Source organism: Camelus dromedarius, chromosome X, assembly GCF_036321535.1.
Source record: "Camelus dromedarius isolate mCamDro1 chromosome X, mCamDro1.pat, whole genome shotgun sequence".
Lineage (NCBI taxonomy): Eukaryota > Metazoa > Chordata > Mammalia > Artiodactyla > Camelidae > Camelus > Camelus dromedarius.
In genome coordinates, this window is record NC_087472.1 from 82,233,425 (window position 1) to 82,260,895 (window position 27,471).

At 36.8% G+C, this 27,471-nt stretch overlaps 1 protein-coding gene and 1 long non-coding RNA gene across 16 annotated transcripts in view; one reads left to right on the top strand and one right to left on the bottom strand.

Annotated features, from left to right (window-relative positions):
- The window catches only part of CASK (calcium/calmodulin dependent serine protein kinase), a 314,683-nt gene that overhangs the window by 19,175 nt on the left and 268,037 nt on the right, over positions 1-27,471 (top strand). The gene's annotated exons all lie outside the window — the stretch shown is intronic.
- Positions 15,488-22,016, bottom strand: LOC135320192 (uncharacterized). The gene is made up of 3 exons (XR_010379431.1): positions 21,787-22,016; positions 21,039-21,263; positions 15,488-15,717 (listed from the first exon to the last, which is right to left on the bottom strand). It is a non-coding gene; the product is annotated as an uncharacterized LOC135320192 (long non-coding RNA).

The following is a 27,471-nucleotide window of genomic DNA, read 5'->3' on the forward strand; positions in this document are numbered from 1 at the left end:
TGCAGGGGCTCACATGCGTTCAACCTTCTAGAACCCCAAGAATATGTCGGAGCTTTCAGCCCCCTATGGCTGACTCATTCCTTAAAGCTTCCTTTTACAGGTTTGGCTGAGGTCTTGTTGGCCCCAACCAGCATTGCAGGCTTAGGCAGCTGTGATGTTTGATTGTTTGCTGATGATCCCTATTGTTTTCAACAATGCCGCAGGCTTGAGGCTTTCCCTTGGAGCTCCAAATCAGGTCAGCTCCCTTTAAAAATGGTGTCAGTGTCCACAGAGCATCAATTACACAGAGTTGTAGTAGGGGGATGGAAGTAGCCCCAAGTTAAAATGCCACAGACCCACTTGTCTTACCTGGGATTGCTAGTACCTGCCATCAAAAGTCCTCCCCCCTCCATTTAGATTTTCAATATACTTTTTACGCCCATTTATACTTTGATAGCTTTTCATTTAGTATAAGTACTTCTTCATGTCCTTGATAATTCATTATAAATGATTTCTGATGGCTGTGTATCATCTGATCATTTGGATGTCTCATAATTTATTTGGTAATTCCCCTGTTGTCGGACTTCAGATAATTACTTGTTTAATTTGTTTCTTTTTCCCCAAAGGCTCTAAGCTCAAAGAGGGCTGGGACTGTTTTGTTTACTTCTTCATCTAGAGTGCCTGACAGTAATTTTTGTTGAAAGGTTTTTTCCTCAAATTTTAAAATATTATAATAAATAACACTTTGAAGGGTATCTTACCGCCAAAGCTTTATTCAGATTTCAGAATTATTTTCTAAGAGTGGTGTTCCAGAAATGTAATTGCCTGGTCAAAGGATAGAGACATTTTTAAGTGTCTTGATAGAGGTTGCCAGATTGATTTCTAGAAAGGTTCTACCAAAGTGTCTTCTTTCAGCAGCAAATGGTATCCCTAACTGTTACATTGTGCGTTAGGCAACATTGAACATGCTAATTGCTTAAGTTTTATTGACCTGATTGGCAAAAATGTTATCTCATTGAACTGTTTTGTCTTTGGTAACCAATGAAAGTATTCATTTTCCTCATGTTTAATTTTTTGTATTCCTTCCATAAATTGGCCATTTGCCTATTCGTTGCCTAGTGTTTTTCTTGTTAATTTATCTAAACTTTATCAAACATACTAACCTATTATCATTGTCTTTCACATATTTTCAAGTTTAGTTTGTCATTCTTTTTCTAGTGAGTTTTGATATGTGAAAACTGACAATCATACAAAAGCCTCTTTATTTGGTGTGATTAGATCGCATAGCTGATCTGTTTAACAGGAAGGGGTATCCTAAAGTTTGTATCTTCCACATGAAAGCTTCAGAATACACATTAAGTAACTAATCATTTTATCTTGGGCTGCTTTTTTTTAAAATATAAGTCTAAATCTGGTATAGGAGGGAGGCTATAGCTCAAGTGGTAGAGCGCATGCTTAGCATACCCAAGTGCCTGGGTTCAATTCCCAGTACCCCCTGTAAAAGTAAAACGTATAAGTAAATCTAATTACCCCCCCACACACACACAAAATATTTCTTTTTTATATCTCACCCAAAACTTATCATCTAGTTTTAGTTGCTTTAAAATGAAGTGATACTTTAATGAACTGTAATTGATGCAGAATCCTTTCAGGTATTTTACAGATTCCCCCCAGTCTTTTGCAGGTTTGTCACCCACATTTAATTCAGCATCACCTTTATCTGGTCTCTCTAGCCACACACGTTTTTGCACACACGTTCAATGGATGTAACGTATAATTAAGAATTATAGTAACAGGTACAGAACTAGCATCAAGAGGAGCAAATCTGAGAACAAATGTAAATAACTCTTGGTAAACAGGCAACTTAACTTGTAGGGCTCATAGGTAGGTGTACCACACAGTAGCCTGTTCACCTTGAGCAGTCAGTATGCTGTGGGCATTCATTAGGTTTCTACACAGGGGTTGGGGAATGGATCAGTCTGTGAAACTGGTTAAGTGGAGCTTGATTAGGAGAGTGTCTACCATAGTCAAACTGTCAGTCCTTCCCTTTGTTATTTCTATAATTGTTTTCATGCTTAGAAAGTCCTTCCCTTCCTGGGAGTCATGTGGAAATTCACCCGCATCTGCCTCTTTGTTTTGGTTTCTTACATTTAACTTTTTGATTTATCTGAAATTTATTTTATTTTTCAGTATGACGATAAGATCTAAATAGATGTTTTTAATCCTCAAATAATGTGCCAGTTTTTTGCTAGTAGAGCAAGTGCTTTCTTAAAAGCAACTGATCAAAGTGTCATTTCTAGTTCTCAACAATTAGTCTAGTCTTGGGAGTGGAAGGGGCAGTATTGTTCTTGGGTTGGGGCAGAGCAGGTAGAGGATGGAGTGGGATATTACACACACGTGCATGCACGCACGCTAAGGAGAAAAAGAACTGGGAAATTGGGTAAGAACAGAGTTAGCAAGAAGTGGGTATTTGTCAAGAAACTCCTTTTAAAACCCTGGCCCTGCCCCAAAGGGTGATATAAAGGGGCACTGGTCTCTATTTGAATAATAGTGAGTTAAAGTAGTTTGTTAAGTAGCTTAGGAAACATAAACAGTAACTAATTTAATAAAAGGTATACCAACAAGGAAGGAATTAAGCAGAGTTTTACAGATACTGTCAAATTTGAAAGTGTGATTTACCGCCATCTGTTTTGCCAGTTTCTGCTGGGAAATTCTTTATGATAATTCCTCAGTCCTTTGAATTATGGTGTGTTTCATGTAAGCCTTTCTCTGGAATAAATCGACCTCTCTCAGTGCAGTTATTGTTTTTTCCTGGGCCATAGCATTAGGTCCATTAGTGAAATACTGAGTCTAATACTATTTAAGGCTGTGAACAGCTTCCAAGTATTATATGGAAAATATGGGATTAATATTAAGAAACTGCTATGAAGCAAACATTACTAGTGGTAATTTTTATTATACAGTGGTATTTATGCTGGTTTTACATTTTAAAGTGTTTTATCTTTAAGTGACCACTATATGAATTTTACTTTAAAAATATTGTTTGGTTTGATAGGCTCTATTTAATCTTCCCAACATTTATTTGTCTTATAAGTCACTTCATAGTGACTCATCAGCGTTGTGTTAAAGCAAATAACCAACAGCCATTCAGCAGGGGAGATTTGTTTCAGCTGGAGGGCCTTAGTCTCAAATCTGTTTTCCTCCCTTTCTCTGGAAAGCACCAGTTGCAGGCTCTTTTCCCTCTTCCAGTTTTAGATTGTTGGGAGTTCTCAGTTGGAAGTGGAGCAGAGCACTTGCAACAAGTGTCCCCAAGTTTTTCAGACCATCTGGAGCTACCTGTGGCTGCTGTGTAGTCTAAAACTTCAGGTGGTTTTATGATCTATTGGCAGATGGCAAAATTGGAATCCTTGTGTCAGATTTTTGTCTTACTTTTCCATTCCAGGATAGAAGAGAAAAGTGGAATAGGACCTAAGACGTTGAAAGTTGTGGTATCTTCTGTGAATTCGAGAAGTATTGACATTTCTCAGAAGAATATGACTAGAGATTGATGTTGTTACTGCTTTGGGTTTCTTTCTTGAGAGTTACGTTTCTTCACCTGGAATTAGCTGAGGAAAAGTGATATTTGTAATGGAGTGATGATTTCAGTAGATATGATTTTGTTTTAGGTGCCTTCAGAGACATGGCTTAAACTAATTAGAAAGATATCACTGCTTTGTGTAAGTCTCAAATAGAGTGTTGTTAAGCTTTTAATTCAATATTTGCTGAGCCTGCTGTGCCTGATACATGAAAATAAAGTCTTATGATTTACTGAAAAGGGTAAAATGGCCCTGATCTCAACCACTTCCTTGTACCCACACACCCTGTGTTGGTTACTGCCCCCTTTTGAATCCAAGGTGATTCCTCACCTTGATACATTGTTTTGACATTTCACTCCATGTCTAGGATATGTGTAGACAAATATTTAAGTGCATTTATCTTGGAAATGTACAGATGTATCATACCCAGTTCTATTTGCTTAGGTAGCATTAAAACCAGAAATATTAAATATTTGAGTATTTGGTTAAGAATTTACACTGTACACACACACACACACACACACACACACACACACAAAATAGGGATTCAGCTAGCCTAGAAAAAGATGAAGGCCTCCTGGTCAGAAGCTGGGGCAGAGTGGGGAGTTGGAATTTATGAGAACCTGGCTTGGAATATACTTATGATGAAAAGTTTGCCCTCTGTCATAGTCTGTTCAGGCTGCTATAACAAAAATACCATAAACTAGGTGGTTTAAACAACAAATATTTATTTCTCAGTTCTGGAGGGTGAGAAGTCCAAGATATAGGTGCTGGCAGATTCGATGTCTAGTGAGGGCCTGTTTCCTGTGGCTATCTTCTCACCGTGTCCTCACATGACAGGAGGGGAGACAGAGCTCTTTGGGGTTTCCTTTATAAAGGCTCTAATCCCATTCATGAAGGTTCTACCCTCATGACCCAATCATGTGTCAAAGGCTCTACCTCTAAATATCATCACACTGGGGATTAGGTTTCAACATATGAATTTTAGGGGAATGTGAACATTGTCTGTAGCATTCTGATTTCTCTTCCACGTGGCTGATCTTGAAGATCGTGCAAAATTTCATTTTTATGTTGTGCTGCAACTTTTATTTCTTCCATTTTCCTCAGAAGATGAAACTTCCAGTTTGGCAAAATCTAGTAAAGTTTATCAGGTAGCAGTAATACAGATAACTTTGTACAGGAGAATATGCAATGTATTTGATATATTCTGGTTTTGCTTGTATGATTCTCTAAATCATCCCAGATGGTGCCCATTGTGGGCAGTAATAGCAAGGGAGAAAGCTGTTAATATCACAGCTTCTAGCATATGTCTCCTAATTGGGGGTGTATATGCCCAGTGTCAGAGGTATGCTATGGTTACCCATTGTGTAGAGTGGCTTTTAGAAGGTTATTGAAGCTTTTCCATCCACATTAGCCAAATAGGAGGATGGATTAGACAATAGGATGTATCTAGTGCTTTTGTCTCTGGCGGATAGCTGAGTTTTTGAAAGAAGCTTTTATCTTCTCATCTAGCCAGAAGGTTTTGATTTATAACTTGAAATTTCCTCACTCTGCTTGCATGTGCTTATTTGTTCATTTAAAAACTAAGGTCCTTTAACATTCGGATACATTAATTTATAGCACTTGTAGACCAATCAGTTGTGCTATCCACATATATACCTTTTATTTTCTGTAGTTGAGCTCTGTGTTAATATTTATATATTCAGTGTGTAGGATATCCCAAAGTGACCTGTCACACCAGTCAGAATGGCCATTATTAAAAAGTCCACAAATGATAAATGCTGCAGAGGATGTGGAGAAAAGGGAACCCTCCTACACTGTTCGTAAGCAAGTAGTTTGGTGCAGCCATTATGGAAAACAGTATAGAGAGTCCTCAAAAACTAAAAATAGACTTACCGTATGGTTTAGCAATCCTACTCCTGGTCATATATCTGGAGGAGATTTTAATTCAAAAATATACATGCACCCCAATGTTCATAGCAGCACTATTTACAATAGCCAAGACATGGGAACAACCTAAATGTCCATCAACAGATGACTGGATAAAGAAGTTGTGGTATATGTATACAGTGGAATACTACTGAGTCATAAAAAAGGCTAAAATAATGCCATTTGCAACAACATAGTTGGACCTGAAGATCATCATTCTAAGTGAAGTAAGTCAAAAAGAGAAAGAAAAATACCATGTATCACTCATATGTGGAATCTAAAAAAAAAAAGACAAATGAACTTATTTACAAAAGAGAAACAGATTCACAAACATAGAAAACAAACTTATGGTTACCACGGTGGTAAGGAAGGGAGGGATAAATTGGGAGTTCAAGATTTGCAGCTACTAACTGCTATATATAATAAGTTTCTTCTGTGTAGCTCAGGGAACTATATTCAATATCTTGTAGTAACCTATGAAAGCAAATATATGTATATGTATGACTGAAATACTACACTGCACACCAGAAATAGACACAACACTGTAAACTGACTATACTACAATAAAAATTTTTTTAAGTGACCTGAATAAGGATGACCTTAAAGATGTCTCTGTAACTTGTTCCACATTGTTACTATTTCCTTTATAAAGTTTGCTCAGTTCTCAAGCTTCTTTAAGTTACATTTCTAGACTTTCCATGGGGTTCTAAGTGGTTTCAAAATTTCAAAGGAAATTGAAGTAAGTTTTGGAAAACTTTCACGAATTTTGGCTGGGAATATGTAGCACCTGTTTTAAAGACCACGGATGGTGGGATGTTAATTAGTACAATGTTTATATTACTAAAGCTTCTCTAAATATTGAAACTTCAATTACTCCTTTATCCTGGGTACTAAGACTTAGATCTCAGGGTTTACTTCACTGCTCTTATTGAGGTTAGGGGTCATAGGTTATCCACTATGGTAATAGCAACAAGTCATTATGTTTGGTAGGCAATCAAATATTTACTGATTTAATTAAACTTGCCTAGTTATTTTTACCTTATTGTAAATTTTAGTCTATAGAGGTGAAGAGATTTCTCCCTTTTGAGTTTAGAAAAGTACACATATGTATGATAAACTTCCCCTCCCCCATCGTGAAACTACTTTTTCTTTTTTCTTTTAAAGAGATTAATCCAATAGGGTAAAACTGAATTCTTCCATGAATGCAAGTGTTATTTCTGCCTGGTGGAATTGATTGGAATACGTATACTCTTGATATTTTTGTGCTTCCCCCACGCCAGTCCATTGTTTCTTTGGTGTGAAATCAGAAGAATGAACTCTTAGTTGAGTTCTCTATATTGCTACACAAGACAATATAATGTTCTTGAAATGAATTTAATTTTAGATGTCAAGTATTTATAATAGCAAATTATGCTAGTTGTACAGAATAAATTATATATTATAGATTTATTAATAATTTATATGTTTATAGTAATTTAAGTTTCAAATTTTTTCACACTCATTTTGTATATGATATTCACATCAACCTTATGCAGCTTAAGTAGGCTTTCCTATTTCTTCCATCTCACAAATGAAGGAACAAGGTTTTAGTTTATTTGTTTCTGAGGAAATGTGACTGGTCCAGAGTTGTAGGATTAGATTATTTAATTTGATCTGAGTTACTTGATAGGTGTAGAATCTTGACACATTTTCTCCATTGTAAGGTCTATAATTTGTCTTAGAATTCTAGAACTGAGAGAAACTGAAGTTGCTACAAATGGAAAATAGGTTCTATATTGTGTGCCAGGTCAGTAGATCAGTTGTAGCTGTTGAGACTTGGAGTTGAAATAGTTTTGCAGATGTACTTATAACTTACTGGTATAAAGTGCCCTGATTGATTAACTGTGCCTGAAATGGACATGGGGCTAACTTTTGGATGTCAAGTATGTGGCAGCCAGGCTAAGTAAAAGTAAGGTGCCTGATATAGTTTTTTTTTACAGGTTATATTTTGACATAAATTTGGTTAATTCCTCAGTGAGTTACAGGATTCTCTGTGTATCCATGAAGGAGCTGACATTTACTATGTAGAACAGAAAACTCCCAAAATAATGGCCTACATAAACTTGAGTTTATTTTCCACTCACTAAATAAGAATTCTAAAGTTTAGCATTCCAGGGCTGATAGGGTGTGTCCAGGATGCCGTTAGGGACCTAGGTGCCTTCTACCCTTCTTCCCAGCCATCCATAGTGTATACTCTTCGTTACAAGGTAGCTCCTGAGTCATCCCATCTGTGTTTTAGGTTAGCTGGAGGATGGGGACGAGCAAAATGGTGACTTCCAGGTGAGTCAGACCTCTTTAAAGAACTTTCCTATGAACCACATCCAGTGAAGTCTGCTTTCATATCATTGGCCAAACTACATCACATGGCTACCTCATGTATGACGAAGCTGGGACATGTATTTTCACTTGAGCACACTGGAGCCCAACAATGTTGGACTTCTGCTAGCAAGAAAGAATGGAGAAAGGCTATTAGGTGGATGATTAACAGTCTTTGCTGCAGTACACTCCTTTAGGTATCTAATCCTCATTCAGTCTTCTTTCCATACAAAGAACATGCTCACCCCCTCCTCAGTGGAAACACCTCCAAAGTCTTATCTAGTTATTGTATCCAGTTTCTAAGTTCTCAATTTCTTGGTGATGTGCAGTCTTCCCCATTAGGTCTAGGTATGGCTTCCTGTGTCCCACAAACTTCCTCCCTCTTCCATCGTTACGTAGGTAGGGAAAGAATAAGATAACTGTAGTAAAAGTTCACGCCAAAAGAGGAAGAAAGGAAGAGACAGCAGTGGTCAAATACTGGGTAGGAAGAGCAAAAACTCCCTGCCCTGGCAGTGGGGAAAGCTCCTTTGATGGCCCTTCTGGCAGCCCCTGGTTCTGCTCTCTAGGGGGATTTCCTTTGCCTGGGAAACAAATTTGTGAGGGGAGCCCCAAGATCCTATAGGACAGAAGTTACAATGGAAACTGCTGCCACTGAATTAGCAAACCTAAGTACAGTGGAGGTAACTGGATCCTGGGGTGGCAGAGGTCAAGTGGCACGCAGGTACCAAAGGCAGGGTAGGTATGGTTATCTAAAGTGACAGCAGAGTCACAGCAGCAATTGCAACAGTCTGAATAATACAAGGGGATTTCTTTTGCCCCAGAACAGGTCCCTGACTGTTCTCTAGAGATTCTTTATTGTCCATTCTTCATGGCTGCATCTGAAGCACTCACTGGAGAGCATATGTTTCTTGGGGGAATGTACAGGTTTCACAGCTAATGTTCTGTTGGTGAGGGTTTGGGGCCACGAATTATTTTAGAGATTTAATACTTGCTGGCTGCTGCAGAGCAGTCTTGGGGTTTCATGATAATATTATTCCCTCAAAGACTTATAGATTTTTGCTATTTTTGCTTTTAGTAAGCTCCATGGTGGGGGAAGCCACATCTATACATAGTTTCTGAGGTTGAAAATTCTTCTGCTTACTGGCCTCCTTGCTCAGCCCTTTTCCTTTAGCTTTTAAATTAATAGCCAGCTGCCTTGAGGTAGGCAGCATTCTTAATCTGATTTTTGCTGGCTGGTTTTCTTCCTTGTCCTGAAGAGAACTCTTAAAACAGCTCAGGCCTGTGGTCTTATCTCCTGCTAAGACAGCTACTTCTCTGAGTTACTGCTTATAATCACCTCAGTTTGAGGTGCAGAGGCTGTTGATGTTTACAGCCCTGCAAAGCTTCAAATTATGTGACTCTCAGTCAACCTAGATTGGAGGCTGCAAGCAGAGAATGACTAGCTCTAGTTTAATTTGGCCTCTTGTAGGACTGGACTCAAAACCTATAAGAAAAAGCCATCATACACATACCCTGAAGGTTTCCTATGTTTTCCTAAACTATAACCTCCTTTCACATATGGTGTTATCAAATATTTTGCCACCATCTAACAAGTAATCAGCTTTAAGAGTCGCTAACTTTGAAATGGTCAGAGACTGATGGCATTAGTTCTTATGACTAATTTTCTGTAAAGTCTTTCCTTTTCCTTGATATAGGTATATTCCAAGCGTTGATGGGCAGCTTGGGGTGCGTTAACTTTTTAGACACATAAATTGGGAGGAATTAGTTTTGGGGAGTGTTTTTTTCCTAAGGGCAGGAACATTTTAAAAGAACAAGGAAAAATGAGAGAACAAACACATGGACATAATTGCCAAGAAGGAGTTAATCAGTGATGGGTAAATGATCAAGAAAAAATGGTCAGTGTGTTCTCCATATGATCTTGTTAAAGCAGAATAGATGTTATGCCAGCCATCTACTTACTTCAGCCACCAGATGATGCAATTTACCCCGGGTCTTGGTTCATGTCCACAGTGGGAGAGAGGTACCATGGTTAAGTAGAAAGTGAACATACAACTAGTTGTTTATACATTCTCCAAAGTTAGGACCTTTTGGATGGGAGTCCCAGAAAGAGCAGAAAATGAGAAAGAGGCAGAAAGCTTACTTAAAGAAAGAATGATGGGAAACTTCCCAAATCAGAGGAAATAAATGATCCATAATATTCAAAGTACCTCTAATAGGCTGGACATCAAGAGGCCTTCACCAAGACACATTATAATTAAATTGTCAAAATTAAACACACAGAATTTTGAAAGCAGCATGAGAAAAGTGACTCATTAGATATAAGCCAGTGCCACCACTTTCTCCTCCTCCCCATCTCCCTTCTTCCTCCTCCCCCCCATAAGGCTATCAGATTTCTCACCAGAAACTTGTAGGCCAGGAGATCATAGAATGATATATTCAAAGTGCTGAAAGGAAACAAAATTGTCAACCAAGAATACTGTATCTAGCAAAACTGTGCTTCAGAAATGAAGGAGGGATAGACCTTCCCATACAAACAAAAACTGAGGGAGTTCTTCACCACTAGACCTGTCTTAAAAGAAATGTGAGAGGAATTTTTCAAGTTGAAATGAAAGGACACTAATTAATTAGCAACAAGAAAATGTAAGAAAGTATAAAACTTACTGGTAAAGGTAAATATATATATATACTCTAATATTGTAACAGTGATGCATAAACCACTTTAAACTCTTAATATAAAAGTTAAAAAACAAAAGTATTAAAAATAGTTATAATAATTTGTTAAGGGATACACAATATAAAAAGATGTAAGTTCTGACACCAATAACATAAAAATGTAAGAAGGGAGTAAAAGTATAAAGTTTTTATATGTGATCAAAGTTCATTTGTCAACTTAAGGTAGATTGTTATAACTGTAAGATGTTTTATGTAAGCCTCATGGTAATCACAAAGAACAAACATGTAATAGGTGCACAAAAGATAAAGAGAAAGGAATCAAAGCATACCACAACAAAAAATCATCAAATCACAAAGGAAGGCACCAAGAGAGGAAGAAAAGAAAAAATAAACTACAAAACAGTCAGAAAACAGGTAACAAAATGGCTTACTGTTGTAAGTCCTTACCTATCAATAGTATTTTAAATGTAAATGAATTAAATTCTCCAGTTAAAAGATTTGGAGTGCCTGCATGGATTAAAAAGCAAAAATTCAACTATATGCTGTCTATGAGAAACTCGCTTTAGATTTAAGGATACACACAAGCTGAAAGTGAAGGAATGGAAAAGCGTATTTCACGCAGATGGCAAACAAAAAAGGATAGGGGTGGCTATATTTACACCAAACAAAATAGACTTTAAGTCAAAAACAACCACAAAAGACAAAGATGGGCATTATATAATGACAGAAGATTCAGTCCACCAGGAAGATATAATAATTATAAATATATATATACACCAAACATCAAAGCCCTAACTATATAAAGCAAACACAGAGAACTGAGGGGAGAAATAGACAGTAACACAATAATGGCAGGGTACTTCAGTACCCTACTTTGAATAATGAGTAGAACATCCCGATGGAGGATCAGTAAGGAAGTATAGGACTTGAATAACCCTGTAGGCCAAATGGACCTAGAAGACATATACAGAACATTCCATCCCATAGCAGCAAAATACACATTCTTCTCAAGTACACATGGGACATTCTCCAGGATAGAGTATGTGTTAGGCCATAAAAGGAGTTTTAACAAATTTAAGAAAATTGAAATCATTACCTTTTCCAACCACATGGTATAAAACTAGAAATTGGTAACAAGAGGAAATTTGGAAAATTCACAAATGTAGAAAATTGACACACTCCTGAACAATCAGTGGGTGAAAGAAGCAATCAAAAGAAATCAAAAAATATCTTGAGACAAATGAAAATGGAAACACAACATACTAAAACTTATGGGATGCAGCAAAAGCAGCTATTAGAGGGAAATTTATAGCATCACTCAGCATCACTAATCATCAGGGAAATGCAAATCAAAACCATAATGAGATACCACCTCACATCTGTTAATATGGCATACCCTAAGTGTTGGCAAGGATGTGGAGAAAAGGGAAACCTTGTATATTGTTGAGGGGAATGTAAATTGGTACAGCCATTTTGGAAAACAGTATGGAGGTTCCTCAAAAAACTAAAACTGAAACTACCACGTAATCCAGCAATTCCACTTATGGGTATATATCCAAAGGAAATGACATCAGTATCTTGAAGAAATATCTTTACTCCCATGTTCATTGCAACAGTATTCTTTATAGCCAAAATATGGAGACAATCTATGTGTCCATTGATGGATGTGTGGATAAAGAAAATGTGGTTGTGTGTGTGTAGTGTACACACATACATACACAGAATTTAATATTGCTCAGCCTTAAAAAAAAAAAAAGGAAATTCTGCCACTCGTGACAGTATGGTTGAACCTGGAGGAGATTATGCTATGTGATGTAAATCAGACACAGAAAGACAAACACTGAATGATCTCACTTATATGTGGAACCTAAAATAATCAAACTCATGGAAGCAGAGAGTAGATTGGTGGTTGCAGGGGATGAGCGTGGTGTAAATGTAGTGATGATGCTCAAAGGGTACAAAGTTTCAGATGTGCAGAATGAGGAGATCTAATGTACAGCATTATGACTATAGTTAATAACACTGTTTTGTGTACTTGAAATTTGGTAAGAGAGTAGATCCTACTCTCACCATATAAAGAGAACGGTAATTATGTGAATTGACGGAAATGTTAATTGACTTGGTAATTTGATTGTGGTAATTATTTCACAATGGTTATGTATATCAAATCACATTGTATACCTTATGTATATGGAATTTTAATTTCTTAATTATTCCTCAGTAAAGCTGGAAAATGAATACAACAATCCCAAGAGATGGGTGGTATTATTCTCACTTTATAGATATATGTAAACGAAGGCTCCAGCAGGTTTAAGTCACTTGTCAGGGTTACCAAGCTCTTGAGTGTTAAAGCTGGGAGCCTAAGGAAGTTTGACTCTATTGTCTGAACTGTTCAGCCACCTTTCGCTAATTGTACACAGTCCCTGCCATTTGGGAACTCATTTAATAGGGGAAGTAAACATGTAAATAATACATTGAATTATTTCACTTTCTTAGTTGGGCCATAGTTGTGATTGTTCCATGATGTCTATAAACCGTAAGTTGCATATGTGAAGCAAATTCAGCATACTAAGTCAGAATATCACTTTTGAAGCAGTAAGCCAAAATGGCCTATCAAGTGAGCCAAAATGGTATGGAGCTCCTTGGAAACATTCATTCAACAAAATGTATTGAACAGTTACTGCATTCCAGGTTCTGAGTCCTGGGGGGATATAGCTGTGGATAACATAGAAGGTGCGCTTTGTGTCATGGAACTTGCAATCTAGAGCAAGAGAGGGATGTTCAATGATTCTACAAATAATTGTTTAAAATTCAGTTGTGAGTGCTGTGAAGGAAAGCCAAGGGGTGCTATGACAGAATCTAGAAAGGGAACCCAACCTACTTCAAAAGAGAATTGGGGGAATGATCCAGCTTCTGAGTAGGAATATCTTTCAAACTCCACAACATATTTTAATATTTTATCAGTAAGTTTTGTGACCCTTTGCATTGTTTTTTCTACTAGTATGCAGCAATTTTGTGCTTCAAGGGGGGGAGAGAGAGCTTAACTTGATCTGAGGTGAATTTAAAGCAATTCTGAGATACTCGAGCTAAGTCTTGAAGAATTGGTAGAGAGGGGTTGACAAGGGGAAGGGTAGTCTAGGCAGAGGAAGCAGTTTGTACAAAGGCATTGGAGGTCGATGAGAACCTAATCTTTAAAACATAATTGTCGTTTGCATAGGTGGATGTAGTGTGTAGTCTAGATGGTGTTGAGACTTGAGACTGGGAAGGTAAATAGATTGGGAAGGTGAAATGTTTATGTAACCAAATCTGGTTTCTGTAGAGTTGTTTTACTGACTTTTTGCTATCATCCTAGAGAATCTTAAGAGGTATGGGGAATAGAGTAAGATTTTCTTTTCTCGCCCACATTTTAGTTGTTAGCATTTTTAAAGAAAGTATAAAGATTGAGTTAAACAGTTTAGATAATGAGACATCTTACAGTTAAAAACATAATTGTACACAATGCAGTAATCGTTTATAAAAGTTGCAGTCAGACTATCAAAGCATGGTTATAATTAACAAAATGGATTTGGATCTCCTAGCTAGGATGAGGCTTGGGTGTTGTAGGAATATATATCTGTATTACTGCATGTGTGTAAGATTAAGTTGACATGAAGAGAAAGATTTTTTAAGTGTAATATTCCAGGCATATTCCAGTGATGAGGCAGAATACTTTGTTAATGATCAAAGGAGAAGTAAGAGATTGAGTGGAAGGAAATGATTAACACGGGCAGTTTGATGTAGAGCACTTGAGGACTGCCTAGGAGTCACACGGCTTGCATGTGAGCCGGCCTCTAACCACCGACCGTAAGTGAATCATTGGGGAATGTTTTGGAATCTTAATCTCCAGTTTTTTACTTTCTTGAAATTTTTTTTACTAGAGTATAACATAACATACCAAAGAATATAAAAATCATAAGTGTATGTAGCTTGATGAGCTTTTGCAAACTGAACACACACACCGAAGTCAAGAAACAAGGACGTTACCAGAAGCCCTCTTTATGCTTTCTGCACTTCCATTTTGATCTTTAAAATAGGAATAATACTGTTTTCTTCACATTTCAGGAGTGTTGAGAAATGACAAAAAAAGTGCTTATCTCTCTCAGATAGTGTTGTGCAAGTGAAATGAGATGGCTCTAGCATTATGAGTTGGACCCAAGGAAGGAGGACAGGTTTCCAAAGTTGTATAGGTCGTAGAGCTTACTTACAGTATCGTTAATAAACCTGGTAAGTTGGGGGTAAATGAAGAAGGAAGTCTGAAAACCACAAAGCAAAGGACAAAACAATTGTCTTAATCATAAAGATGTGTAAGCAAGGTCTGTGTGATGCCTTACTATGTTAGTTCCTACAAGGTATCATTCTTGGGATTCAGTAAAGCAACTTGCATATTTTTACATGTCCAATAGATATGGAGGGGGAGGGTAGAGCTCAAGTGGTAGAGCGCATGCTTAGCATGCAAGTATGCACGGGGTCCTGGGTTCAATTCCCACTACTTCTAAAATTAAATAAATAAACAAACCTAATTACCTCCCCCTGACCCCCCCAAAAAAACCCAAAAAACTAAGAACATGTTCAACAGATATGAAACTACTTTTATCTGAGGATGTTCAAGGTAAATATTTATATCTCTGAAATAAAATTAAGTTGCGTATTGAAAATACCTACAAGTGGCCGTCTTTTTTCTTTTTGAGAATTCTGTTATTTTTTTTTTTTAATGGAGGTACTGGGGGTTGAACTGCGGACCTCAAGCAAGCTAAGCATGCACTCTACCACTGAGCTATACTCTCCCCCAGTATCTACAAGTCTTGAATTCACTAAATATTTAAGTTTCCAGAGGTGTGATGTTGAATCTCCTTATATTAATCTGAATGTTAATGAATGCTTTTAGGACAGGAAATCCTCCTTCATGTTCTTAATACTCTTAAGTGAGTAATTGATTTCTTGCTGAGTAATCATAAATGAAATCACAAAGTCTTATGACACTTTTTGAAAAAAATTTCAAATTTATTTAGTGTGGTAACAGATTGATGCTAACCATTTCTAACAAAGGACAGTAGCCCTACTCAGTGTAGTAATAATTCATGCATTTTTTTATTGCTTCCAAATTCTCCATCATCTACCCCTCTACAGCTTCTTACAGGATCTTCTTCAGATCTATTTTGAGAATTACCTATAAATGAAAGAGAGTGAACTGTGATTTTTAATTTTTGTAAATTAAAATTTGTCTAAAATTTGCACATTTTTCTCTTTGATGTTTAAAATTATCTTTGCTGAGCTCAGAAGTTTAGTAATCTTTCAATTATTTGGTGATTTACTTAGAAAGTCCTTAACATGGGCAGCACAGTTCTAAAGAATAAACAAATAGAGCAGCTATATTTATAATAAACATTTGAGTGTTGCCTAGGATTTCCAGATTTTGTAATAGAATTTGAAAAAAAAATGAAACTGGAAGAAAAATTAGAACCAAATATTATTTGGCTGATATTTTCATAGACATGCTTGGGCATTCAAATTATTCCCATTTGGTCGCATATAGTCAGTGATTTCAGTCTGTTCCTTCTGGGATGGCCAGCTCAGGGTCTCAAGTGCTGCTGAGACAGAGCAGAGGAAGGCCGAAGGGTTCATTATTTTTATACATTGCATATTTCCCTCCCCTGGGAATCAAATGCATAGTTAGTTGACTGCTGTGCTTTTTGTTGTCATTTTACTTGATGTGTCCTGAGTTGAATTCAGTTCCACATTTAGATGAACACTCCAAATCTTGACTAAGGCTGTAGGATAGCATCTCCCAAAATATGCCTCAAAGAATATTAATTCTTTTTTTAAAAGAAATTGTGTGCTCAAAAGTTTAGGACAAGCTAGTTTTAATGAAATTTAACAAGTGTCTTTTCCATAGGACCTTTGAGAGCCTTAAATTTGCTAATATGTATTGAGATCTTTTTAAGGTATAGTTAGGGTTGGTGCCCCAACCCTCATGTTGTCAACTGTATTTTTTAGCACTTTAACCAGGATCTTTCTGCTAAATTACAAAAATACCATTACCATACCTAGATATTGTGGGAAAGGAGAGAAACTCATGGTATAGAATGGTTAGATGATAATGTTATAGTTTGATATGATTTGTCAGAATTGAAATCAGCAAGTACCTTACTGAACAACTGCTTTTATTAGGCACAGGTATTCCACTGCCACACTGTCCTTTTAAGATTGAGTATATCAAACAAAAGAAGTGTGGAAATAAGTCTTATATTTATTTGGCATATTCCTCTCCTTCTGGGCTCTGATCTTTCTGGTGGTCTCAGGATACTACTATAGGTTTCACCCTTGCTCATAATATCTGTTCAGGGCTGGACTCAGGTAACTTCTGTCAGGAACAAACCTTTCCTCCACTCTGGGAATGTTGTGTCCCATGAGTATTCTCCTTGCTCCTGATTATTAATCTTCAGTCTTTGGGTAAATCAAGTGACTTGTCCCTTCAAAAGGAGATTGGGGACCAGTCTAATTCCTCTATTTGAGGAAAGCTCCAGAGAGTTGGAACCAATAGTGATGAATCTAGAACTAAAACACATATGTTCCAATCTACAGTCAGAGAAGATGATTGTCTTGTGGTAGTTGATGAAACAGAGAGGGGTGGGGAAAGAAAACCTTTAAGGAAACCTCCAGTGCCTTACGGTTTTTTCTGAAGTCAAAATTTAGAGCTTGGCAGAATGGAGGTGTTCATTTGCCTCTAACATTCTATTAAATGAGGAAACAGTCACAGAGTGACTATGACTCAAAAATATGCAACCCATCAGTTGCAAAGCCAGAACTGGACACCCATATTATCTTGACTCTTGATCCAGTGCCAGATATGTGGAACATGGACTCCGTATTTGCCTCTGCTAGTTTATTTGCCTACAAAATACTTGGTAGAAATGTCACTGCCATGTATTTATAGAATTACTCCAGAAGAAATATTTTTGATATTCTAATTCAGTGTCAGATTCTAACCAAGATCATGATGTTTTTAGTGCCACTTAGTAGTGTAATCATTCAGCAAAAAGGAAACTTAAGTCAATATACAGAGTTAACTTCATTTTTTAAGTTTGAAAGTTGCTTTTAAATTAAACTTTGAATATGAGGAGGGATGCTTTCTACAAAATACAGTATTTTTCTCATATCATATAAGTGAACACTTACTATATGGTAGTTAAAAAGAAAACCCAAAGTACTGCAGAACGTAAATAAAACACAGAAGGCAACTCAAGTATACAAAATTTCCTAATAAATACAACAGATGGGTTTTGGCTTATGTAAAAGGGATAAAATTGGATAACTTCAGCAGGGGACCTTGGGCAGGTCTGATGCAGGTGTAAGACAAGGATAATATAATGGTTAAAGTCATGGGCTCTGGATCTGGAATCTGTGGATTTGAATTCTGATTGAAGCAGTTAGTACTAGCACTGGGACTATGGCCAAGTTATTTAACTTCTCTGTAACTCAGTTTCCTCATCTGTAAAATGGGAATAAAGACACTCTCTATTTTATAAATTATGAGAATTAAATAAATTAATAATACCAGCAAGTCTTAGAAAAGTGATCTATTTCTAAGAATATATTTCTAATATATACTAATAATACTAATACAACCCTGTTACTAATAATTTTGTCATTCTTATTGTTACTCTCTTTGGGAAACTATGGTAAATGTGACATGAGAATGAGATCCTTTTATGCTTCTTTGATAAGGGCAGGACTTTTGATCTGTAGAAGCTTTTGACTAGTTGGATGTAAATATAAATATTTTAATTAGAATTAAACCAATATTAATTATTTTTTGTTGAGAAAGTATTTCTCAGCCAGATGGTTCCTCTAAGCCATCTTAATTCCTTGATGAGTTTTCTGTATCATACAGTTAAACCATTTATAATTTTTTCTATTTTCATATTTATTTTCCTGAAAACATTTTCATTGGGATTAATTTTTTTCTATGTAAATCCTAAAATCAAACTTTTTTAAGTATCAAATTTTATCTATTATGGCTTCCACCATTGTAAGTTTTCTTTTGTACTGGAATTGTATGTTAGTTTTTTATCATTATACAGTAATACACTAACCAGTATAGTTTTTTTTTAAAGGGAGCATCATTATGCCTTCTTGATTATTATGCTTCATTTAACATGCATTCTTGTTTCCCTGGCAGTCCTCTCCACCAGCTTCCCCTCACCTTACTACTTTCTTCAGGACATCTCAGTAACTCTAGAGTGAGAGGGCATAAGTAGAGCTTTATTGTGGCTCATTAAGTGACTATGAGTGAAGGAGTCCCCCGTAGTGATGTTTTTGATAACATTGAGAGTAGCATGGCTGTGACTTGGAGTAAACCAAGATGTTCTGTATGAGGAGTTAAAGGTGGGGAAAGGAAGAAGGCTCTAAAATGGTTTTTGCAGATGCTGTAAAGAATCTGAGTCCCGAAGAGAGGGAACTTCAACAGGACAAGAAGACCGTAATATTTAGTCAGGCCATAAAGAAGACTCACCGCAATTTAAGGAAGAACCCAAAAGGATTATTATGGTTTTCAAATATTGTTGTTTCTGATCAGTTCTACTCTAGGCAAATACAGAAATGCAGAATTTCACTTTTTAAAGGACATATTATTAAAACTGTTCTCTTGCTTAGCAATGACTTTCTGGTTTAGGGTAGGAATCTCTCCAAGATTTCAGATAAAGCAGTAAAAACAGATTTGCTCTAATGGCTTTAAGCATTATGTACTGTGGTTGATAGTTTAATTTATTTAATGTTTTATTAAGATTGAAAGACATTAAGCGTGGTATATTTGAATCAAGTCCTAATCCAAACCAGTAAGCATCTGTTACTATTCATGCTTGTCTCTTTTCTATGAAGAGCAACATTACGGCAAGGATGCGTGTCTTGAGCAGTGATTTAAATAGTAGACTTTGCTAATTCGACTGGTAACCACAACCATCTTTATTTTCTGATCACTATAATGTATTTTACCTACCTGAGATAAGGTTTAAATTGAGTGACCTCTTTCAGAAAGAATTACTGGTCTTGATCAATAGTCTATTACCTGTAGATGAGATTTTTTTAGCCTAATGTGGCTTCCTTAGCTGGTATTGAGATCCATTTCATTTAAGAAATGAAAGCAGCAGATGTATGGTACTTTGAATTGTTTGTATTATGGATCAGCTAAGTGTTTGTGGTACATCAGGCATATAAAAAAGCTCAAAAATCCAGTCTGTTATATGGAAGCAACAAACTACAATCTTATTAAGGACAGTAACTCTGCATATGTGTATTGTGGAAATACCAGAATTTCCCCACACATGACATGGTAATGGCCTGTTTGATATGCTCCCTAGAAAGAATTGTGGTCTATCATTTTTTTCAACTGATGACATCTCTTTGTTATTCAGTACTTTTGGTATTATTTACTAATAATGGTACAGCCAAAATAAAATAGGATTGTGCAGTGGAACTCATTTCTTCTCTGTTATAATAAACTGGCTCTGTGAAACATGTTTGAGGAAACCCTAATTGCCTACAATCCTACAGTGAATTGCACACCAGATGTACTGTTTTGAAGTCTTGGTTTGGTATGCATTTTTCACCTATTACTTCAGTTATTAGCCTTTTGTTTGAAGCACTTGATGTTAAGTGGAATAAATCTGACTTTCTAGGGGACATAATTGGGTTCTCATTTTTTCCCAACAAAGAAAGCAAGGTCAGCATCAACTTTGCATTTTCTTGTTAGGCTGTCCCTTGAGTGGGGTCAGAGTTGGATCAAGGTCAGAAATACTGATTTCTTTCTTATCTGCTTAAATATGTAGAATGAGTAAATATTTGGCATAAAAAGCTATTATGAAAATTTATATTTTAGGTAATACTCAAATAGCATTATTTCAATCTTTTTGTTTGTCTTTACCTTTGACAACAGTACTCTTCTGTAAGCTTTTCACTTATTTTATTCTTTAACCACAAAGTATTTGATCATATGAGGATAACAAGAAGAAATAAAGAATGAGCCCATGACCTCAGCTAGCGTGTTAGCCATCTTATACAGGATTAGTTCTAGATGAGTTCCGTGAAGTGGATTTGAATTTTCTCAGCTCTTGGGTAACACTTGTCCTCATTAGTGTATCTGCCCCCACCCTGATCCTGTGGATTCCGATCTCTAGTCTGATTTGGCCTGTGAGTGTCCGTCTTCTTGGCAGTGGGGAGGTAACTGGCCAGCAGAGTCCTCTATGAAGCCACCAATAGCATTCCTTCTGAACTCTCTCTTTAAGGGACAGCCACCCTTGAAGGCTGCTTGTGTTGTCAGTGATAACCGGCAGCCAGCACAGAGGTCCTTGGCCAGCACTAAGTGAAGAGAAGGGGATCTGGAAAGGGAAGAGAGTCGGTGCCAAGTGCCAGCTTTCTCCATTGCCTCATTTCAGCCCGGGATCAGCTCAGGCTCTGGCTTGAAAAGAATTAGCAAAAGGTTCTTCCACTTACCTAGTTCACTTTGGTAATGACTGTGCTTCAGCAACCAGGACCCATCAATGACTTTGATGTTGTGTTCCATTGTGATGATCATTGCCCTGAGGAAGGGTGCCAACCAAGTCCAACATAACTCAACCAAGAGTTTTTAGTTGTTTTCTTCACAAAATCTTACTGAATTCGTTATGTATTTCAGGGAGAGGGAAGGCTCTATTAGGTTGTGAGATGGTGATGGCTCATCTGCTTGTACAAAATGGGATAAAAGTGGTAGACAGAAAAAATAGTCCAGAATCAGTGACATTTTGTTAGACTTTTTGCCTAAGGGACACTTAGTTGTGGAGATTTTGACTTACTTAATTTGGAAATTATAAGATTTTCTACGCTATGACTCACCTTCAGAAACAGTGAATCTCTAAGAACAGCCAAAGTACTAGGAATGAAAATAAAAGACTCTCATGGTGTTAATAACTAAGAAATGAACAGTGTATGTAGATTGAATGTAATGACTTCCTTCCAAAGACTACATTATGGAAAGGGAGAAGAATAACTTCACAGTGGAGAAACATGACAAGCACTACCTCAACCAGGGGATCAAGGTCAACATCAACAGTGACAAGTCATGTTGACAGTATGTACCTTTGATATGATGTCCTAAAAATGGCACTTTACCTCTGTGGTCTTCCTCCCCAAAACACATAACTCCAGTCTAATTATGAGGAAAAGTACCAGAAAAATTCTAGTCGAGGAAAATTCTACAAATTACCTGAAGAGTACTCTTCCAGACTGTCAAGGTCATCAAAAACAAGATAAGTCTGAGAAATAGTCACAGCCACGAGGAACCCGAGGAGACATAACTGAATGTCCTGGATGGATCCTGGAACAGAAAAAGAACATTTAGGCTCAAAACTAAGGAAATAAATAAATAATATAAATGAAATTAAAAGAAATGAAATGAAATGAAGGAAGGAAGGAAGGAAGAAAGAAAGAAAAAACTTTTGTAAATGCTGATGTATCAGTATGGGTTCATTAATTGTAATAAATGTACCATTCTAATGAAAAATGTTAGTAATGGGGAACTGGGTACAAGATATGTGGGAACCCTATGTATTATCTTTGTAATTTTTCTGAAAATCCAAAACTATTCTAAAAAATAAAGTTTATTTTAAAAAATAGTATCATAAGATATGGTCTGACTTTCTATTTAGATGATCTCTTGTTGATGAGATGAATAAAATATTTAAGAAAAGCTAGAGGAGCATGGGTTGAGATGTTCTTGGAGATCTACATTCTGGTAATTGTGGTGATGTAGTATCAATTCTTCAATGAGTACATTCCTGATTCTAAATAGAACCGACACACTGATTTACCCATAAAAAAATTGAGGAGATAAGAAACACAGTCATTTGACATAATCTGAAGCCTCCACTATGAACATGTCATATAATTGAGATCAACATTTTTGAGAAATATGTAATTGAGAGGTGGGCAACCTATTTCTATAAAGGGCCAGAGAGTATATATTTTAGTTTTTGCAGGCCATACAGTTGCTGTCACAACCACTCAGCTCTGCTGTTGTAGCCAAAAAGCAGTCATAGACAATACATAAACAAATGCATGTGGCTGTATTCCAGTAAAACTATATTTACTGAAAAAGGTGGCAGTCTGGATTTGTCCTGTGGCCTGTAGTTTGCTGAGCCCTAATCTAAGTGATCTTGTTTTATGTACCATAATTTCTCCTTTAAGAATTCCTAAAGGAATACAGTCTTAGCAAGACAGAATAATCTTGCTTTCCATCTGTTTTCAAGGAGAGTCGAAATGGCAACAGTGAAGGGATAGATGTCTATGGGTCTTTGTGCCTTTGGAAGCTCCGGGGTATGTATATATGTGCCTGAATTCAGGGCATTTCATTAACCATGTTCTTTTTAGGTTTAGTCTGATTATAGTCTTTTTGTTTGTTTGTTCTTAATGGATTTTATTATGACACAGAATTCAACTTCTTTTAGAGAAACCCTATACCACTTCTCTTTCAGTCCAAATTTCTAACCAGGGCTTAAAGTAATATTTCCTAAAACATGTGATTGGCATTGTGGTAGACTGTATCATTTTAGATAGTATCGCAATAAATCATTAAGTAAGCAGTAATGAACAGATTTCTCTATAGTCTTCTTTCAGTATTTCTGATTACTCTAATACCTTTAAGTCTAAGTTTTTTTTTAATGTAACATTAGCAACCAAAATAGTCTTTTTTTTTCCTCAAGTAAGAGTAGTCCTCAAGCTCACAGCATTCAGAAGGAAGGCAACAGTACCTACCTAGAATTTTTAGTACTATTGTTTTAGTTCTATTTTTTTTTTAGGTCACTGTATATTTATGGCAAGTGATACTGTTTCCTATTACTGGGAAGTAATATAATTAAAAAAAATACATTTATTTAACTAAAAAGGATTGATTTAAAGGAGATTCCGAGAGAGAGAGATGTGAATTGTGAAAGGGCTTTGATGTGAGAGAGAGATTCTCTGCTTGCTGGCTTGAAGATGAAAGAGACCAGTAAAGAAAACAAGTGGGGTCTAGAAGCTTTGAGCCTGGCTAACAGGCAGCAAGGACACGGACCTTTAGTCCTACAGCTGCAAGGAACTGACGTCTGCCAACAACCAGGATGAGCCTGGAAGTGGATTCTTCTCCAGAGTCTCTAGATAAGAGCACAGCCTGGCCAGTACCTGGATTTGAGCCTGTGAGACCCTAAGCAGAGAACCTAGCTCAGCCCTCTGGACTCCTGATCTACAGAAAATGAGATCAGGAGGGGAGGGTGCTGTTTTAAGCTGTTAAATGTGTGATAATTTGTTATACAACAATAGAAAACTTAATACAGCCTCTAGACTTCATTCTTATTTCTCTTCAAACTATCAGAGAGCGTGTCCTCTCCCCAGCACCACTTCTCCCCCTAAAACAAAAAGACTCATTTCAGTAGTAGGCTGATTGTAGGCTTTCAGGGTATGGTGACTGGGAGATCACTTTTCTCTGGATATAGCATGGCTGGCTTGACAGAATCAGGCATTGCATAAGAATTTCTCAGAAACACTATGCCTGGAAAAGTTAGTTCAACTTTCCCTGTTTCTTAGACTTTAAATTTTTGTTGTTTGGGGAAAATCACCCCACATAAAATACAAGACGCAGAACCAAGGCATTTCAGGTTAGAGAAAGGAAATGAGACCGGAAAACACAGAGTATTGCCTACAAATTAAGAAAAACTAAGATTTCTTGGACACGCTCAAACTGATACAAAGAAGAAAAGAACCGTAACAAACCAAAGCAAGGCAAGAGGAAGATCAGATAGGTGACAAGTGGGATAGCTATTGAAAATGACTAAACTGGCTTCCCATTCTAGCCTGTAAACCCTGTTTTCTGAGTAAGCATTTTCAAGTAGCTGATCCTTGACCATAAAATCTCCTCTGTGAGTCCTCAGTCAAGTGCTTGTTGAGTGTCTTCAGTGTGTCTAATGGTACCAACTGACCATTTGGCGAGTCTTTATCCTTCTAAGTTTGCTTTTCCTTATTCTTGGCGATAATGGCACAAAGATATAGCATTGGTAGTGAAAAGCCCAGAGACCTTACAGCCAGGCAGATTTTACATTATCCTATAGTCCTAGCTCTGTAGTGTATCAATTGTGGAACACTGGATAAGATTTTAAACTCAATATTCTTATCTGTAAAATGGGAATAATAGTGTGTTTCTTCTAGAGCTATTGAGAAAATTGCATGAGATCTTTCGCAAAGCACCTGGTAGAATGCTTGACAAACAATAGGTTTTCAGTAAATAGTAGCATTGCTGCTGTTGTCATTATCAGGGCAGGTCCAGGATGAAGGAACTCTTTCAGAAGCCCTCAAAGAAACAGATGGGTGACAAATGTAGGAGGAATACAATACATTAAAAATAATGGTCCCCTAGTGATGGCCCAAAGCTGTGGCTGGAGTGGAGGTATGTGCCTTTAGGTCAGCTCTGGAGAGGGAAGAAATCTGCTCAGAGGCTACCTTCTTAATGAGGCCTAGCTTGACTGCTATATTTAATACTGAAACCTGTCCTAAACCCACCTTAGTATATCCAGTTTCTCAACATTATTCTTTTTTTCCTATAAACTTATCCCCTTTTAATAGACTTTATAATTTACTTATTGATTATGTTTATTGTTTGTATGTTTTTCATGCTCCTGGTACACAGTTGTAGTATATGAGTTTAAGTTTTTTATTTTGTACTTTGCTTGTCCTGCCTGTTGTATTTCATTTTTATCTCCTTCCTTATGTGATGGTTTTTTCATTACTCCATTCTCTACGCCAACTTATTTTGGAACTTAGGCACCGTGCTTCACTTCTTTTAATGGTTATCCTTTAAATAACAACATGTATTATGCATAAGGTGTAATATTGATAAGTCTTATTACCCTTATCTCAGCTAATGCAAGAATCTTAGGACATTTTAACTTTATCCCTTCTTGATTTATATGTTAATATTTGTCATACATTTTAATTCTCTATATTTGTAAACCCAGAAGACATTATTATTTATTTATATTTACCCACATATTTATGTCTTACTTTGTTCCTCATTCTTTGCTGCATCTCTGACTTTCTAACTAGCGTAATTTTGCTCCTACTTGACGTATCCTATAGAAACTCTTTTACTGTGGGTCTGCTCCAGCACACTCTTTCAGTTTGTGTTTGTCTTTTGCTTTCATCATTGGAGTCCCTGGGTATAGAATTGTTTGGATGGCACTTTATTTCATTGAATACATCATCATTCCATTGTTTTCTGGTTTCTGTTGACAGTTGTCAAACTGTCTCTTGAAAGATAATCTTGTTTTTAACCTGATTATTTTAAGATTTTTTCTCTTTGTTTTTCTATGATGTGTCTCGGTATATAGACTTTATTTTTATTTACCTTGTGATTCACTTGGAATCTTGAATTTGTGGATAGGCAAGTCTGATGAAAATTCTATGAAATCATACAGTGAGAAAGTTTCAGCAATTTCTTCAAAACTCACCTCTGCCTCATTTTCTTTCTTCTCTTCTCCTGGGACCCCAGTTAACATACATTAAATCTTCTCATCATTTCATCCAAGTCTCTGATCTTGGCTTCTATGTTTTCTTTTTGTTTTTCTCCATGATACATTCTGGATAATTTCTTCCAACCTATATTCCTCTTCACTAATTGTTTTTTACAGCTCTCAGTTGCTCTGAAATCTACCCATTGAGTTTTAAATTTTGGCTATTGTATTTTTTTTGTTTTAATATCTTATGCCTTGGTCTTTTTCTTTCATCTCTTATTCTGATTCTTGCTCATACTAAGGTGACAGTATCTTTCTCAAGAGAGGATTTACCTGTGCAGGTTTGTAGGGGAGAGCTTATGGCCAGCTCTGCCTCAATCCAACTTTAAGATTTGAGATTCCATGGATTACCAGATGAGAGGGAGCCAGGCTTCAAGTCCATGTAAGGCTAGGGTTGCTTTTGGTTCACCTCCACCCTAGGCGCATAGCCTTTCAGAAGAAACCAGAACAAAGTGTAGGTTGGTTTATCAGGTAGATTGCACATCTTCTCTTTGCTCACCCATTCTTATGAGGCCCTTTGAGTCCTGTGAGGCAGCTGCTTCCTAAAGGTGGAGATTTGCCCTGTAGGCAAAAGTAGAGCTGTGTACGGCTGGGCTTACTGCTGTGGCTTCCCTCGTTGTCTTAGATCTCTAACTGGCAAAATTTAAGTACCCTGTAAGATATTTATGCTTTCAAGAAGATTGTGTGTGTGTGTGTGTGTGTGTGTGTGTGTGTGTATCCTGTTTTATTTTTGTTTTTCAGTAGGAAGGTTGGTCCAGTTGACTTATTTCACTGTTATGGAAAGCAGACCTCTCCCTGGTTCTTTCTCAATTCTTGGTTTTGATAGTGAAATGGTGCCCTTGTAGTATGGGAGACATTTTATATTTTTCAGGGGAGAAGTAGTGAAGAGGTACTTGTCTAATAACAGATCACCCCCTGAAGAAGTCCCCTCGGTGCATATGTGCCAGGCACAGCCCTTTTTGCCTTCTGTTATCTCTTCAGAAACCTTTGAAGTAGCTGTTATCTCCATTTCACAGTTTAAATAAAGTGGGCCCAGAGAGACTGAATAACTGACCAAATGTCATTAGAGTCAGTAATGGGCAGATCCAGGATTCAGCCCCAAGTCTTTCAGAACACTCAAGCCCGTGCTCTGTTTATGCTGTGTTGGCTTTGATTCAAAGAAGTTGAAGTCTATCAGGGGTTAAAGTGACTTATCTTAAAGGAGCTATTTCATACTAAGGGATGTTTGCAGCTGGAGTGTTTGTTCTTCCCAGATGCTTGGGCATGCCAAAAAGAAGTAAGTTCATTATGAAATATTAATGTGCAAGGATTCTTGGCTAGTAGAATAAATTTTTCTCCTTTAAAAATTTCAA